This window comes from Mytilus galloprovincialis, chromosome 5, assembly GCF_965363235.1.
Source record: "Mytilus galloprovincialis chromosome 5, xbMytGall1.hap1.1, whole genome shotgun sequence".
NCBI lineage: Eukaryota > Metazoa > Mollusca > Bivalvia > Mytilida > Mytilidae > Mytilus > Mytilus galloprovincialis.
Window position 1 is genome coordinate 66,745,072 of NC_134842.1, and position 16,773 is coordinate 66,761,844.

Genomic DNA, 16,773 nt, shown 5'->3' on the forward strand with positions numbered 1-16,773 from the left:
CATCTACTGGAATAGACATGTTATTTGAACAGAATCTCCTACGAACAGGTAGGTTTATGAAATATTATTCTTTGACGGTGCATGCACATAAAATGATAATGATATCAGCTTCAAAAATATATCTTTAATCTAGCTTAAAGATAAAAGAGAAAGACCTTTTTAATTTGCAAATTGTGTTCATATGCCATGCCAGACAACATCAGCATAATTTGTCATAGATGTTTCAAGACAGTGAACTGGTATAACTTTTGGAAAGTGTGCTTTAGTCTTCAATATATACTCTAGGAGATTTAGCCAAAAAAAGTCTATGAAAGGTGGTCTTACAGGGAGAAAGGTTAACCATAGTGCAAGACTACAGTTTCCTCACTTCTTCACTCCAATGTGGAGGCTATATATAGTTATCAAAAGTACCAGGATTATAATTAAGTACGCCAGACGCGCGTTTCGTCTACATAAGACTCATAAGTGACGCTCAAATCGAAATATTTATAAAGCCAAACAAGGACAAAGTTGAAGAGCATTGAGGATCCAAAATTCCAAAAAGTTGTGCCAAATACGGCTATAACCGTCCTGCAGTTGACAGGTAATAAGAATGTTTCTTCAGTCAAGGAGTATAGTTCAGCATCATCACAGCCACAGCAAAATATGTGTAATATTTAATCTGATATTGGTTCACGAAGCCAAGGATTAAGGTAGCAACCATTTGATTTTCTGGGGGGGGGGGGGAGGGGGGGGGCTATGGTTTTTTTTTTCTGGACAAGTCGAAAACAATTTTTTTCTTTCAATTTTAGCATTACATATAGTGGCAGCTGAGGGTGAAACTAACAATTTTTATTTCTCAGAATCAAAAACAAATTATTTTTTTCTCCAAAAACTTGAAACAAACTTTTTTTTCCAAAAAAAACCATAGCCCCCCCCCCAGAAATCAAATGGTTGCTGCCTAATATCACAAGAACCAACTTAAAACACTAGTTTTGAAGCCAAACCTGCAGATTTTCCAGAGGATGATATTTTTGACAGTATTGAACTAAATGAAAACAATAAAAAAAATTGAATCTGCATATAAAAATGTAGAAATAACCAGTGGAAAATGTTCCATTCTTTCACAAGCTTCTATTGGGAATGTTACAATTAACATTTGTAACTCTGAAAAATAAGAATATTGTTATGTCATAAACTGTAAAGTTATTTGAATTGAATTAAATTGTTATATATTTGTTGAATTTTTCACATCACTTTATTTTCTCACTGTGATACAAATTTTGTAAGTGCACTGTGATACATTTTTTTTATTTTTTTTTTATTCAAATGTTATGAATTTTTGTTGAAAATATTAAATATATAGAGAATAATACATGGCAAAATCCGTATCATATGTCGTATCATCCCGAGACATCAATATCAGCCCGAGGGCCTTTCGGCCCGAGGGATGATATTGGTCGAGGGTGATACGGCATGTGATACGGATTTTGCCATGTATTATACGCTTTATCATATATTTCAACAGAAGAGTATTATAGTATATGAACTGTTTTCTGATCCATAGCACTGGGTTACCTTCAGTTCTGCTTTTGTCTTGTTTCAAAGCTTTAAAATAACTGCTCAATTATTTATACGAAGCACCTAGGTTACCTTACAATCTGTTGTTTTGAAAATATTTTGTTTATTATTGTATATATCTAAGTGTTTTGTATTTTTTTATAGTTGCATTGAGTGTGCCAAAAAATATGTTGTAAAAACTTGATGTTCATGACGTCACATACAATATGAAAACTTGATGTACGTGACGTTACATACCAAACAATGACGTCATTCCAAAAAATTACCTATTTTAAGAAAAAAAATTCTTAAGCAAAAAAAAACCCTAAAAAACTGACTTTAGTTAAAAAAAAAAAAAAAAAAAAAAAAAAGGGATGCGATACGGGTTTTACCATGCGATACGGGGTATGCGATACGGGTTTAGCCATGCGATACGGGGTATGCGATACAGGGTAGGTGATACAGACTGGAAAAAAGAACCTTTATTAGATATACAAAATAGCTGTATTTTGTACTAAATATATGATACAATTTGATATATGCTTTCTTTTTTCTCCAGCTTGAAAATATGTGATAAATAGATTATTACATGTCATTTTCCATATTGTCCCTGGTATCAGCCCTCGACTCATACAAGCCCTCTGGCTTGATATGGGAGTCTAGGGCTGATATATATACCAGGGCCAATATGGAAAATGTCATGTAATAATCTATGATTATTTATCCTTCTTCATTGTTAAACTCATTTGTAGTTTTGTTACACAAAGCAGGAGACAAAAAGCAATCCTAATACTTATAAAGGTGTCTTCATAATAGATTGGTATGATATTTATATTCTAATTCGCCAGCTCAAACGAATATAAATTATTTAATAAATAAATCAACACATAAACAGGATAAGTGTGACTACAGCTGTAGCAGCCTTTAATATAAATTTTACATTCAATATGATTCTCAAACTAAAGTCCTTCACTATAAATTCAGGCATTTTACCAATCTAATCATACAGTAACAATAGCACAGTAATATACAGTAACACAATCAAAAACTATCTACAAAAGAGGAAAAATTCATATTAATATAATGTAATATATGCATATACTTCTATTAACTCTAACCATCTCGTAAAAGGGTGTGTGGGTGGGTTAACATAATGACGAATGTTGCTACGTTGAATTATAGGCAAACTTCGAATAACTTTGTTTTCTCAAACTAACCCTTTAAGTAATACCTAATCATGCTTTTCTCGAAAATCATGAGAGCATATACCCGTAAAACTGGCATTACGGGTATATGCCATCCAATCAAATTGAACATAAACACACACCATGTGCTTGATATAAACACACACGTGTTTATAGTAAACAATCACTTGACCGTTACAAAGTCATGTGACCAATAACTTTAATAAATATATTGAAAGTGAACTCTTAAAAAAGGATAATTATCCTTTATAATTAGTTTCTTCTGAGGTAAATTTTCTTATGTTTGCAGATGATCTACTGATACTTTCAAAAAATAAACAAGGTTTGCAAAATAGCTTAAATAATTTAGAAGAATATTGTGACACCTGGCAACATACACTAAATGTTAACAAAACTAGAACTATGATTTCGCAAAACAAAAACATTAAGTTAGAACAATCTTTTGTGAAATATAGATATAAATTTGATAAATGTTTCAGAATATAAATTTTTAGGTATTCTTATTAATTGTAATGGTAATTTTAATCATAGCTCTGAAGAACTAGTAAAAAAGGCGCAAAAGGTTTAAATAATATCCCTATTAAAGTAGCATGTAGTTTGTTAAATGCTATGGTGGAACCAATTGCTTCATATAACTCAGAGGATACATATATAGCATTATGTAAAGAGAGCTGTCTTTAGAGGAAATGTATCCCATAAGAAAATTTACTTTCTTGATTTTACTGATAAAACTTTATTTATCATTTTGTAAATATATTCTGGGAACACGAAAAAATGCATCAAATTTAGCAGTGAGAAAAGAACTAAATCGCAATCCATTAGCATTAATAATAAAGGTCCAAAGTTTACTATATTAAACAAGACTTTTAAATATTTGTATAAATCCCTTATTGTATGAGGCTTTCACTCTATCAAAAAATCTAGATTCAGCTTGATGTTACGCATGGTTTATGATATGAAACATTGCAAAGGAGGAAATGCAGATTTTAAGCATATTGAGGAGTGTAAGAATCAAAACCATATAAAAACACTTAAAACTGAATTAAAAGTTAAACTCCTTAATCACTATGAAAAATCATATAAACATAAAATTGAGAAAATAGTTAATAACAGTAAACTTCTATTATATAAAAAATTAAACAAAGTAATACTGAAAAAAGACGTAGTATCACTAAATTAAGATTAAGTGATCATAATTTATTAATAGAAAAAGGGAGACACCTAAAAATCCCTAGAGAAAACCGACTGTGTCTGTCCTGCAATACAATTGAGGATGAAAAACATTTTCTTTTCTATTGCAGCAAAAACGCTTCCAATATGGACCGTTATGGAATAACCATTTCACAAATGATATCGGATATGTTCCTTACGTCGTAACTACAATCCCCTTCCCTTTCATGAATGTGACCTACCGGATTAGACTATTTACCGGATTTGTAATCACATAAGCAACACGACGGGTGCCACATGTGGAGCAGGATCTGCTTACCCTTCCGGAGCACCTGAGATCACCCCTTGTTTTTGGAGGGGTTCGTGTTGTTTACTCTTTAGTTTTATATGTTGTGTCATGTGTACTATTGTTTTTCTGTTTGTCTTTTTCATTTTTAGCCATGGCGTTGTCAGTTTGTTTTAGATTTATGAGTTTGACTATCCCTTTGGTATCTTCCGTCCCTCTTTCTATAAGACCAGTTTTTATTGAATAATTAACAAAGGCTTAAAAGTATAGAAACTTTTAACATGTTTAATAGCCTCAATAAAAATGAAAAAAAAGTCATTGGCACTAGGAATAGGGGACTCATAATTGAATTTTGAACTATTTTCATTAGTTTGTTTAATAAGATTATACTTGCTTTTTACTTGGCATTATGTTAATTTTGTTTTTGTCACAAATCGTATAAGTTGGTTGATATGGCAATAAAAAAAAATTGATTAATCATTGCTTACAAACAATATCAGCACAAGATTGCAGACGATCTTCGGAACCTTTCTAAAAGTGATAACAAATCTTTTTGGGAGATTTCAAATAATGTTTGCAATTCAAAAACAGATAACATAAATACTATTTTTATTTAATTTTTGAAAGAACATTTTAGGGAGTTAAACCAATGGCACTCTACTATCAGTCAGTGTATATATACCAACGGATTTAGGGTAAAAACGCATGAACTTTTGCAATGCTAAATATAAGTTTACAGTACCGAGAGGATGTACTATCTCATATAAGTGTGCATATAATATATATAATAAAACTTTATTTAAAAAAACATGAAACCCTGACGGGTTAAAATGCAAACATAGTACATTGTATACACAAGTGACAAGAAACATAATAAATGATAAATGTTTTAAACAAGTGAAGTAGATATTAATAACATATATAATAATTGACCAATGTGGACCTTATTTTCGCAATGCTATAGATTGCTTTATATAGTCTACAACACTAGAAAAAATATCTTTATTGGGATCTACAGTCTATGGAAGGTGCGATACGATAAGAACTTTTCTTATATCAATGAGCGATATTGTCTAATATCAATTGTAAACATGTAGACATTTCATGCGGAAAATGTTGATTTTGGCAACGAAAAATTTAGAAAATACTAACTTTTAAACTTATTGTTCAAATATAAACAACAATTGAGTCTAAGTATACATTCAGAAGTTAGCTAGAAGCTAAAGTTTATGTCCGTGTAAAATTTGAAGTGCTGTGTTTTTCTTATATACATAAATACGCCATGCGATACTTTTAAAATATCATAGCGATGTTTTTGTTATATCAATATTAGTATTTATTAGTATTAATATTTGACTGCTGTACCCATATTTTTACAATTTTACCCATTATGTCAGTTTTGTTAACGTAACGTTGTAAATATGACAGAATTTGATGAGACTGTCATACACGTGAGAGGTTTAGCGCTATAAAACCAGGTTCAATCCACCATTTTTAAATATAAAAATGCCAGTACCGATGGGGTTTAATAAAAAAATGTCGTAATAAAAAAGCTAAGTATCTAATTATTGTTCACATAGTATATAACATTAATTTTTAGCAATTTTATAATGAACGCACCGCAATAATATATATCTGATATGCTCGCAATGCACGCATGTAAGACTTGCTTTATTAATAACAATGAAACTAACTTGTGACAAAGATGAATCATACTGTTCTCGTTCAGATTGATTCGACAAAATCTTACCTATACTTTTGAATCTTCTTTTTTATACAAATTAGACCGTTGTTTTTCCTGTTTGAATGGTTTAACACTAGTATTTTTTTGTTCCTATATAGCGTGGTGTTCGCTATGAGCCAAGGCTCCGTGTTTAAGGCCCTACTTTGATCTATAATGGTTTACTTGTAACAAATCATTATACTTTGTGGAAAGCTGTCTCATTCGAAATCATGCACCATCTTCTTATATCTATAAATTTTAAAATATCCCCTTATAAATAACTGCTTCCCAGAAACGTCATTTGGGTGCTGAATCTTTTGTACAGTGCAATATAAACTAGCACACTTCTAAAGCTTTAACGATAACGACAGATTATGGTAGTACAAGAACGACTACAATAAAAATACCAAATAAACAGCACTGAAAGATCTAATTTATAATTCTAGTATGACGTGCTTCTTTCGCTTTGTAAACAACACTGTGACAAAATTCTCGATAGATCTATACTTAGTGCAGACTCAGAAGTATACATAATAATGTCTGTTATGTACAATATACTTCCCCCGTAAATCTACATGCATTGGAACCTATTTGTCGATTTTATTGTTTTAAAAAGTGCAATTAAAAAAACAACTGTTATTTTATTCAGATGCATAATAAAAAGAAGTAATGCACAAGAGGTCGGAGAAATCAACAGAATAAAATTCGAATATCACGGCCCAATCCATGTGTAAATTTCCAACAATCTATGGCTTCCCTGAATTATTTCTTAAATAATTAAAAGATGTACACATCTTTGGATTCGAGCGTCACTGCTGAGTCTTTTGTAGACGAAACGCGCGTTTGGCGTATATACAAAATTTAGTCCTAATATCTATGATGAGTTTATTTCTAACGTCAACAGACATTTACATCTTATTTATTTGTTTTCTAAACATTTGTTTTTAGTATTCATTGTAGAAATGAATTTCTAACAAGCGATATGGATTGTTATTTTGCACAAGAAATGTTAGCGTATTTATACGATCGGTTACTAGTCAAAAACTAAGGTCAAATCTCTGGCAACAATACAGCGGGATGTTCTCGCGGTGGTCGCGATGTAACAACATTAACGGTACCAATTTTCCTGCACCAGATGCGCATTTCGACAATACATGTCTCTCAGTGATGCTCGTTGCCAAAATATTTGAAATCCAAAGCTTATATAAAAGATGGAGAGCTATAATCCAAAAGGTCCAAAAAGTATAGCTAAATCCGTAAATAAGCGTCCATGTTGATAATAAATACATTTTCTTTTTCACATGTGTGGCACCGTTAAAGTCCACAATTCCTCTAAAGTCCACAACACCGCTAAAGTCCACAACAATGTTCCGCTAAAGTCCATAACGCCGCTAAAGTCCACAAATTTTCCGCTACAGTCCACAAAATGACCTCCGCTAAAGTCCACAATAACAAGTTCCGCTAAAGTCCAAAAAAAACACAGATAAAGTCCAAACATTTTTTTTTTATTATCAAAAGATCAATTCGCTGGTTATTTACTCCCATTAGAATATATATCTAATAAAAAGCATGAACCCTTCTTCTTTCAAAGGAATTGTGGACTTTAACGGTGCCACACACAAGATTTTTGATTTTCGTTCGATCTGAAGTTGTTCAATCTATAGTCTGAGGCTACTCAGTTGGTATCTTCCAAGTTCGGGACATCAGCATTTGTACATTTTAATTTGTTTGGAATATTTATTTTACCATTTGGATATTCATTGTTATTTGGAGCTGTATTGGATAAGATTGTTTGAATGAATGTTTTTTTTTTCTTTAAAGTACTGATATTTTTATTTTATTTCGATATTACCCATGTGGATAGGCTATAGGAGTGTGACCTCAAGGGCGGATTCAGCCGTTTCTAAAAGGGGGTTTCAAACCAAGGATAAAGATAGTTCAACCATATGTCCCCATTCAAATGCATTGATCGGCCAAAAATGGGGTTTCAAACCCCCGGACCCCCTCCGGATCCGCCACTGGACCTATATTAGAATCTAATAGGTCGGTAGACTATTTACAACCACATTCAAATTCCGCCATTGCATCATCACTTCAAATAGAAATATGTGATTTCAAAACAATAGACTGAACATGTTGTTAACACTTTCAACTAACAGTAGGGTCAAGCAACATTTTCGAAAAGATGTAAGCGTTAATTTTGTTGCAGAAACGAAATTTTAGTGATATTGATCCTAAAACATTAAGCCGGTCATGAACTAAGATTGTGAATTATGTTTGCGGTTTTCTTGACATTCCTTGTGACGTTTCTCGTATTCGTTTTATATTAGAAAACTATAGCAGTTATATTAGAAAAGTATCGCATTCATAAATTTTTGATATTAAAAAAGTATCGCTATGATATAAGACAAACATCGCATTGATATTAGACAATATAGCAGTAACTTTGACTTATAGGTGATTTTGGCTTAGTAAACAATTGAATTCATTTCAATTGCATTCCACTGAATTTGTTACATGATTTTTATTGAATGTGTTCACCTACAAATGATAAATCGTGCAATTATGTTTCATTTATTCAACAATTTAATTTTCTCGTTTAAATACACCTTGCTTGTTATTACATAAAATAATTCATGGAAATTATACAGCATACGTATGTCGTGTTAAATGTCATCCTGTTTTAAGAAAAGAATCATTACTTTATACCGAGAAATCTTCGTTACTTCATAAAAATGTAAACATTCGTCTGAGATTTCCCACAATGCAACTCGTTGATATAAGACAATATCGCTCATTGATATAAGAAAAGTTTTTATCGTATCGCACCTTCCATAGACTGATCTAGACTAGTTTTAAGTTTAGAGCTAGAGTTTGAGTGAAGCTGGTTGAAATTAGGAAAATGGGTTGTAATTGCATTTATATGGAAATGTCTTACATTACTGTTAATTTGGCAATGAAGGAAAAAGTGTATCATCTAAAATTTTACAAACTTTGTACAGTCTGTGTTCTCTTTGAATCTTTTTATAACGTCCTAATTCAATTTCAAAATTATGATCACTCACACGTAATTTTGTTAAAAGTTAACGACTATTAAAATTGTTTAGATTGTGTGCAAGTATTCCTCGAATTTAATTTAATTTTTAAGTTTACTATAAAGATAAAGTTTTGAAATGTAATAATGTTTGCTGATGTTTTGATTTTTAAAAAACAAATTCATACATGTAGGCTATTTTTACCAACATCATCAAAGTTATAGGATGATATCTCGTTAATCCGACAGATACAGCAATACTTTCTAGCCAAATTATTTTTAACTATGAAAGAATTTGGTAAAGTCCATTCTAATCTTGAGGTTTACACCGCTGTCTTAGTTTAAGAAGACGATGGACTTGCACTTATGTTTTACCCAACCGCAATATGTACCGTTGACCCCCAAATGGTGAATTGGGAATATAAATATGTTTTTTTCCCGACCGGCAGTAAAATCCTCGCCGAAGTGGGACACCCGTTTAATCGTATGTGATGTACAAGTACGCAGCCACGTCCAGACAGCATTGAAATATTAGATCCAACGCCTCGTGTGGAGATAGCACCACGCTCTCTACACTTAATGAACCTTTGCAAAATCTCTATGATGGGTCTATAAATAGTCTGTTGCAAGGCGACTGTTTTGGCTTTATCCAATATACCTCATCTTATCCAATTGGAGTCCAAACTTCCCCGACGTAATTCCGGATGGCCCCCTTCCAGGACCTACCTGTAATATGTGTTGGTACTTTGTGCTCATCCTGAACCTGCATGGAATATTTGCAAGTGAACGAAAAGCAAACAACCATCATTACGTACGAGTGTCATTAACAAATGGGGGTAAAGAAATTGGTCAGTTCCAACTTTAAAACGTTTTGATTAATAACTACAATACATTCAGAAATTATTGCGTGCATTTATTATTGCGAGTTTGACATGTTAGACTAAAATTCCATTATTTTTTTTTGCGATATTGAGAAAAAATCCTGTTAAATTCATAAAAAAAATTCCAAAATGAAACTTTACATTATTGCGATTATATCTCTTTCGCATTATTTGCAATACAAAAATCGCAATAATTTCTGAATTTACAGTACAAAGACATGAAAGGAGCAACAACGCAAATGTATAAGGTTAGATAGATAGATTGTCGCTTTGACATTTGGTCCATGTGCTCTTATTCCGATCGTCAGTAAAACCCTATCTCTCTATTTGACTGCGATAAGTTTCTTAATATACAGCCAAGTCCGTTCAGATTTATGACGATAACACCGATGACTCGCCTTGAGAGCGTCGTGCCCTTTGAACGGTAAGAACCAATTCAACACTCTTTGAGGAGCCCATAAGTGGCATTTTGAAGGACCATGCAGTCAATCCCCAACCACCACCATGATCCCGGTCAATCTTTATCATAGGACCTTCATATTTTATTTTTGGTAATTAATAATGTAGAAGAATTACATATTTACCATAGGATTCTAGGAAAACAACAACCAATCATATTGCACGTGCATCATTCGATCCTTTATATATCCTATCTTTTGAGTTATAAAAAAATGTACTTCGTTGTCTTGGGGCTTTATATTTTAACGGTACTATTCTTATTGTGCTGACAATTCTAAAAATGGCGAATGTTTAAAAATTCATAAACGTGTTTCTAAATGCTTGTAGGTACTGACTTATGTAACATTGAATTTTGAGTTTAACAAGAAATACTTCCACACTTTATTTTCGATTTATAGTTCACGCGGACTAAACAAGTCCAGTTATCAAGAAACACTGAGTTTGTTTGGGTTCTAGATATCCATCTTCTAGAGAACAAGGACCATACCGTTTTGAGTTTGACTGTTCCTCTGGTATCTTTCGTCCTTCTTTTTGGATACGTCTTTGAGATTCAGGCCAAGAGTATATAATTCATTGATTGTTTTTTTTTTATTGCTGTCCACATACAAAAAAAATGTGGTTTGATTGGCATCACAAAAGACCAAACGACAGACACAGAAATGAACAACTATGTCTATAGGTCACCGTACGGCCTTTAACAATGAGCAAAGCCCATACTGCATTGTCAGATATAATCGGCCCCTGAATGACAAATGTAAAACAAGGCCTTTAACAATGAGCAAAGCCCATACTGCATTGTCAGATATAATAGGCCCCTGGATGACAAATGTAAAACAATTCAAACGAAATATTTAATATTTGTATTTTTTATGTACGTATGTCGGGGTTTAGGCTTTTCAATTCAATAGTAGTAAATGCACCTTGGTACTACATAATTGTTACTGTTTCGCAAATTATAATTGGATGTTTAAAGTCATATTAAAGAAACCTCAAATCAAAAAAAATAATGCATATGTTTTTATATAACTCAATGAATAGTTTTCATTATATACTTTTTTCTGAAGAAAATTCTTTAATTTATTCATATTTAGAAGAAGTTTACTTGATTTTAATTGCTGGAAGGAAGCAATTCCTCCGACATATATTCCGTATGCAAAGTGACCTCAGTGTGACCCATCTCGTAAAAATCCGGTGATCACAATACACATGGATGTCCTTAAAATAAACTATTATCTGAATTTACATGTTAAACACGTGCTCAATTTCAAGGGTTTTTTGTTGATTTTTTGTCGATTGTTGACAAACAGGTGACAATCGTTAAACTTCGGCTTCAAAACACGAACTTTAATTACCTGCCATATTTTCACAACACCGACCGATTGAAAAAAAAAATTGACGATTAAACGAAATTTACACGAAAAAAATGATAAATTCGTGCACAGAAGACTAAGTTAATGATGTTTGTATGCATTGGTTCAAGAATTGGAAGAACATTATTTTTCACCGGTCACTCGTTTATTATGACTTTAATTACCAACAAGTGGGGCATTGAATCGCAGAGATAATCAGGGGCAGTCCCATTATGTAAAAGACAGAACATATTGAGCTTTCTGGACTTTCTCCTGTCCACTATCACAAATGAATCAATCGTCAGCCTGTTTCAAAATATATGGCCTCCCCCACCCCGGACTAGCAAACACAGGCAACCCAGTAACTAATTTTCCTACCTCCAACTCAACATGTTCTTAATTGTCGGAATCTTGTAGTGTAAATGTACAACCATCGCATTTCTCACTGCATGTTCCATGATGGGTCTTAAAAATGTTTAGTAAATACGAGTAAGTGATTTCCATTAGAATTAATAAGCCAATCTTTAGACCATACTGAATTTGTTCTAAATCGCTATTTAAGCCATCCTCTTTTGTGTAAGGAAGTGATTTTCATTATCAAACAGTTAAGTTAGACGTATCAAATAATCAGCTATGTCATTAACATGAATAGGGAAAAGTAGGGGACCTAATACAGAGCCTTGCGAACTCCTGCATAAGTATTCCCAATATAAACTTGAAAACAAGAATGTGTCCCAAGTACACGGATGCCCAATCCGCACTATAATTTTCTATGTTGGGTGGACCCTGAAAATAGGATAGAATCTCTAATTTGGCATTGAACTTAGAAAGATCATATCATAGGAAACATGTTACTAAGTTTCAAGTTGATTGGACTTCAATTTCATCAAAAACTACCTCGACCAAAATTTTTGTTAACCTAAGCAGGACAGACGGACGAACGAACGAATGGACGCACATACCAGAAAACATAATGGCCATAATAAAAGGGGCATAAAAACACGCGTTGTTTTCAATTTGAAATATATCGTTCAAATCATTTTTAAAGTTTTCCATCAATGCTATATACTTTTAGCTATACCAAGTGGCAAGTATGCCATACCCTATCAAGAGTTTTCAAGATATCCCATAATATAAGAGATATTATACAGTTTATTTATATACAGCGATCATCAAGTGACATGTGTATCCGGTCTTTCATTCAATAATCGCTATTATAACCCTCAATAATATCTTCCTTTTTGATATTTTCGATAGATACGTTTCGATTAAACAAATCACATCGTTATCGTTACTAAAACTTTCAACATAGTCTTCCTTATTACGCATACTTCTAATGTTAATGTGAAAAATTGAGAACCTAAAGGACCAGTATTAACTTCTACAATACTTAGCATTCTCACTAATAGTATCACAAATGTAAACGTTTTGGAATTTTTGGTCCTCAGTACTCTTCAACTTTCTACTTGTTTGGCTTAATAACTATTTTGATCTGAACGTCACTGATGAGTCTTATGTAGACGAAACGCGCGTCTAGTGTATCAAATCATAATCCTGAGTGGTACCATTGTTAACTGTTATCATACATTTGGTTTCAATAAAAATAGATCAAGATATATAGAAAAGCATACCGACGCTAAACATTTACATTTCATAAATAAGCAATAAAAGAGGGACGAAAGATACCAGGGGGACAGGCAAACTCATAAATCGAAAATAAACTGACAACGCCATGGCTAAACATGAAAAAAAAAACAAGCAGACAAACAATAGTACAAATTACACAACATAGAAAACTAAAGAATAAACAACACGAACCCTACCAAAAACAAGGGGTGATCTCAGGTGCTCCGTAATGGTAAGCAGATCCTACTCCACATGTGGCGCCCGTCGTGTTGCTTATGAGATAACAAATCCGGTAAATAGTCTTAATTCGGTAGGTCACATTTATGGAAAGGAATTTTTCATAACGGTCAACCAACTCATTCAGTTGAAAAAAGCAAACTATATGTTAAATCAAATTTATTGTAACTCCAGTCCAAAACTGAACAAAACATATATATAAATATTAATTCAGCTTGTAGAAATTAATTTACAGGCTGCAATTTTAAGAGTTGGTGTTCAATAAACGTAAATAAATAGAGCAAGCAAATGAATGTTTAATACAGTTGATTTTTTTTTTCAAATGTAGTGAATATTAACAAAAAATCGTACCATGTTACATAGCGTGAAGAAAAAAGAAATAATAAAAGAAAAACACCAACTGGTGTAGTATCTTAATTCTTTCAAGTGAAAGAGAATGAAAACTAGATGAGTCAAAGCGACACGAATGGCTCCGTCCAAAAAAGTTGAAAATCTGCAATTTCAATATAAACACATGTGGACACAAACATGATGGTATTCTCACAGATCAAAAATCAGCTCAAAATCTAGAGGCGAAGAAAAAAAATCCATATAACTGTGATTTTCAATAATTTATCAAAGTCCAAAGCCCGTAATTCCGTCAAAAATTAGAGGAGCGGAACGAAACTTTAACTTGATCTGTAACTCATCATGGTTAACTCATATACCAAAAATCAGCCAATAATCTAAAGGCGTTTAGAAAAAAAGTTAGTACAACTGTGATTTTCAACAATTTCTCAAAGTCCAAAGCCCGTAATTTTGTCAAAAATTAGAGGAGTGGAACGAATTTAAACTTGACCTGTAACTAATCATGGTTAACTCACATACCAAAAATCAGCCCAATATCTGAAGGCGTTTAGAAAAAAAAATCCGTATAATGGTTTGTTGCGGAATGACGGAATGACGGAATTTCGGACAAGGGTAAAACTATATGGCACCGACAACTTCGTTGCGGGGCCATAAAAATTTGGTTTAAAATATAGTTTGGATATAATATTCGTATTTGCTTTTTTCAACTGAACATAATGTTAATCGAGTGAACCTTTTTAAGGTCACAAACGTTACACGCTTACACAATTTTGATAAATAAACAGTTACACGTTGCAAGTACTTTTGATAATTGAAGAATATGTTCATTTATTTAGTAGAAGGCTACATTATTGTTTATAGAGATAAAATAATACTGAACAAAGATAATTTGTGTCTTCTAGTTAATGTGCGTATAACTAAGTATTAATATCATGTTTATAACAGATTATTGCAGAACTCCTTGAAACAAGATGAAGTGGAAATAATCAGTCTAGTTTTCATATTTCAACAAATTACTCAATCTTAAGATTTTCAACATCTTTAAAGGACTGGATAAGAAATGGTAAAACATGCCACACAGAAGAACAAGTGGTCAGTATGCTGGAGTTTCTTATCGACAACATATTTGTTGAGTTTGGAGGTAGACTTTTCCAACAAATTGTCGGCATTCCTATGAGACCAAACTGTGCGCCTCTTCTTATTTTCATATGAATCGCAGTTCCTTCAGACACTTGTCTAAAACAAGAGGATTAAAGAAGCCAGATTATTTTATTTCACTTTCAGATATAATGATGATGATGTTCTTTCCATAAACAATCCAAACTTTTCTGATTGAGTCCGATTAATATATCCCCCAGAACTACAAATTAAAGAAACAACAGACACGGCTTCCTCCGCCTCATTTTTAGACTTATATCTCGAATTTGACTTACACAGTCACCTCAGTACCAGAATCTATGACAAACAAGACGATTTTAATTTTGAAATTATAATTTCCCCCACCTTAGTAGCAATATATACCAACTTCATCTGCATATGGGATATATATTTCTCAACTTATTCGATATTCAAGAGCTTGCAGCTCCTACTCAGACTTTGTAAAACGTCACTAGTGTCTGAGTACAAAGTTGACGAACCAGGGGTATGTCAAAGAACGTCTCGTCCTTTTTATAAAAACTCAAAAAGTTCATTGGAAGGTACCAAGACCTTGTTGATAAATATTCCGTATCAACTTCACAAATAATACATGATGGTCTTGATGTTTAGATTCTGCGTACTAATATTGTTATCATCTTAACAGCGTGTTATATTATTCTTTGATTTGTCTTTGTTCTATTACTAATATTACTTTACTGTTGGATTGTTTTATGTGATATCCATTTAACGTGGCTCGGTACTTAAACATCCCGTCAATGTGTTTGTATTATCTTTCAGTTTTTTGCTAGTGTGTTTTGTATATGCGACTTTTTGTGTTTCTTTGACTTTGTACTCTAAAATATCCCATTAGTAATATATTGTATGTCATTATGATATATTTCTATTATGAATTAGAAAATACGTTGAACCACAAACGTCAAAATTATTCAATCGCGTAGTGGAATGAACTATTTGTGGATTCTTATAAATTCTATATAACTTTTGGACTATTTCAAATATCGGTCTATTTATGAAATTTATTCTTACATACTTTTGATTTCTTAACACTGTATGTTAGCATTGCCCATCTGAAATTTTAAAATTGTTTGTAACATCAAGGTACCCAAATTGCACCTATTTAGCAAAAATAGCAGCGGAAAGATTTCCTAGAGACTAAACAATTTGTAATTCTATGATTTGACACTATGCACGTCTTTCAACATAGGAACATATATTTAGATTTACACTAAACGTTTACAGTTTTATCTGCAGGTGATGTGTTTACTGAAAAAGTAAAATGTACGGAAACGCCACAATTCGACGTCATCAAAACTTCATGTTTTTAAAATTAGCAAATACATTATGTTACAGGCATTCATTTCTTAAAAAAATGAAGAATAAGCATGGACTAATATCCAAATGTTTAAAATATTTGAAGAAATTAAACAAAAGCTCTGTTATTCGACTTTTGACGATGCGAATTTAAGTATGGATGCAATTTGGGTACTCTTCATTAGGGGACGACCATTTGATATTCTGGGGGGGCCAGGAGGATTTGTTTTTGATCGGTTATTTATTTTTGTAAACTGAGAGGACAGATTATTCATTTTCTGTACTATCGAAGCAAGATTTTTCATTTTCATTAAAGCAAGGGACTGATTATTCATTTTCACAACTATATTTATTATATTCGAAAACATACAAATTTTTTTAAATATTTGTTAATTATGAAGTCAAGTCATTATGTACCATTTAATCAGAAAAGATCATTATCCCCTG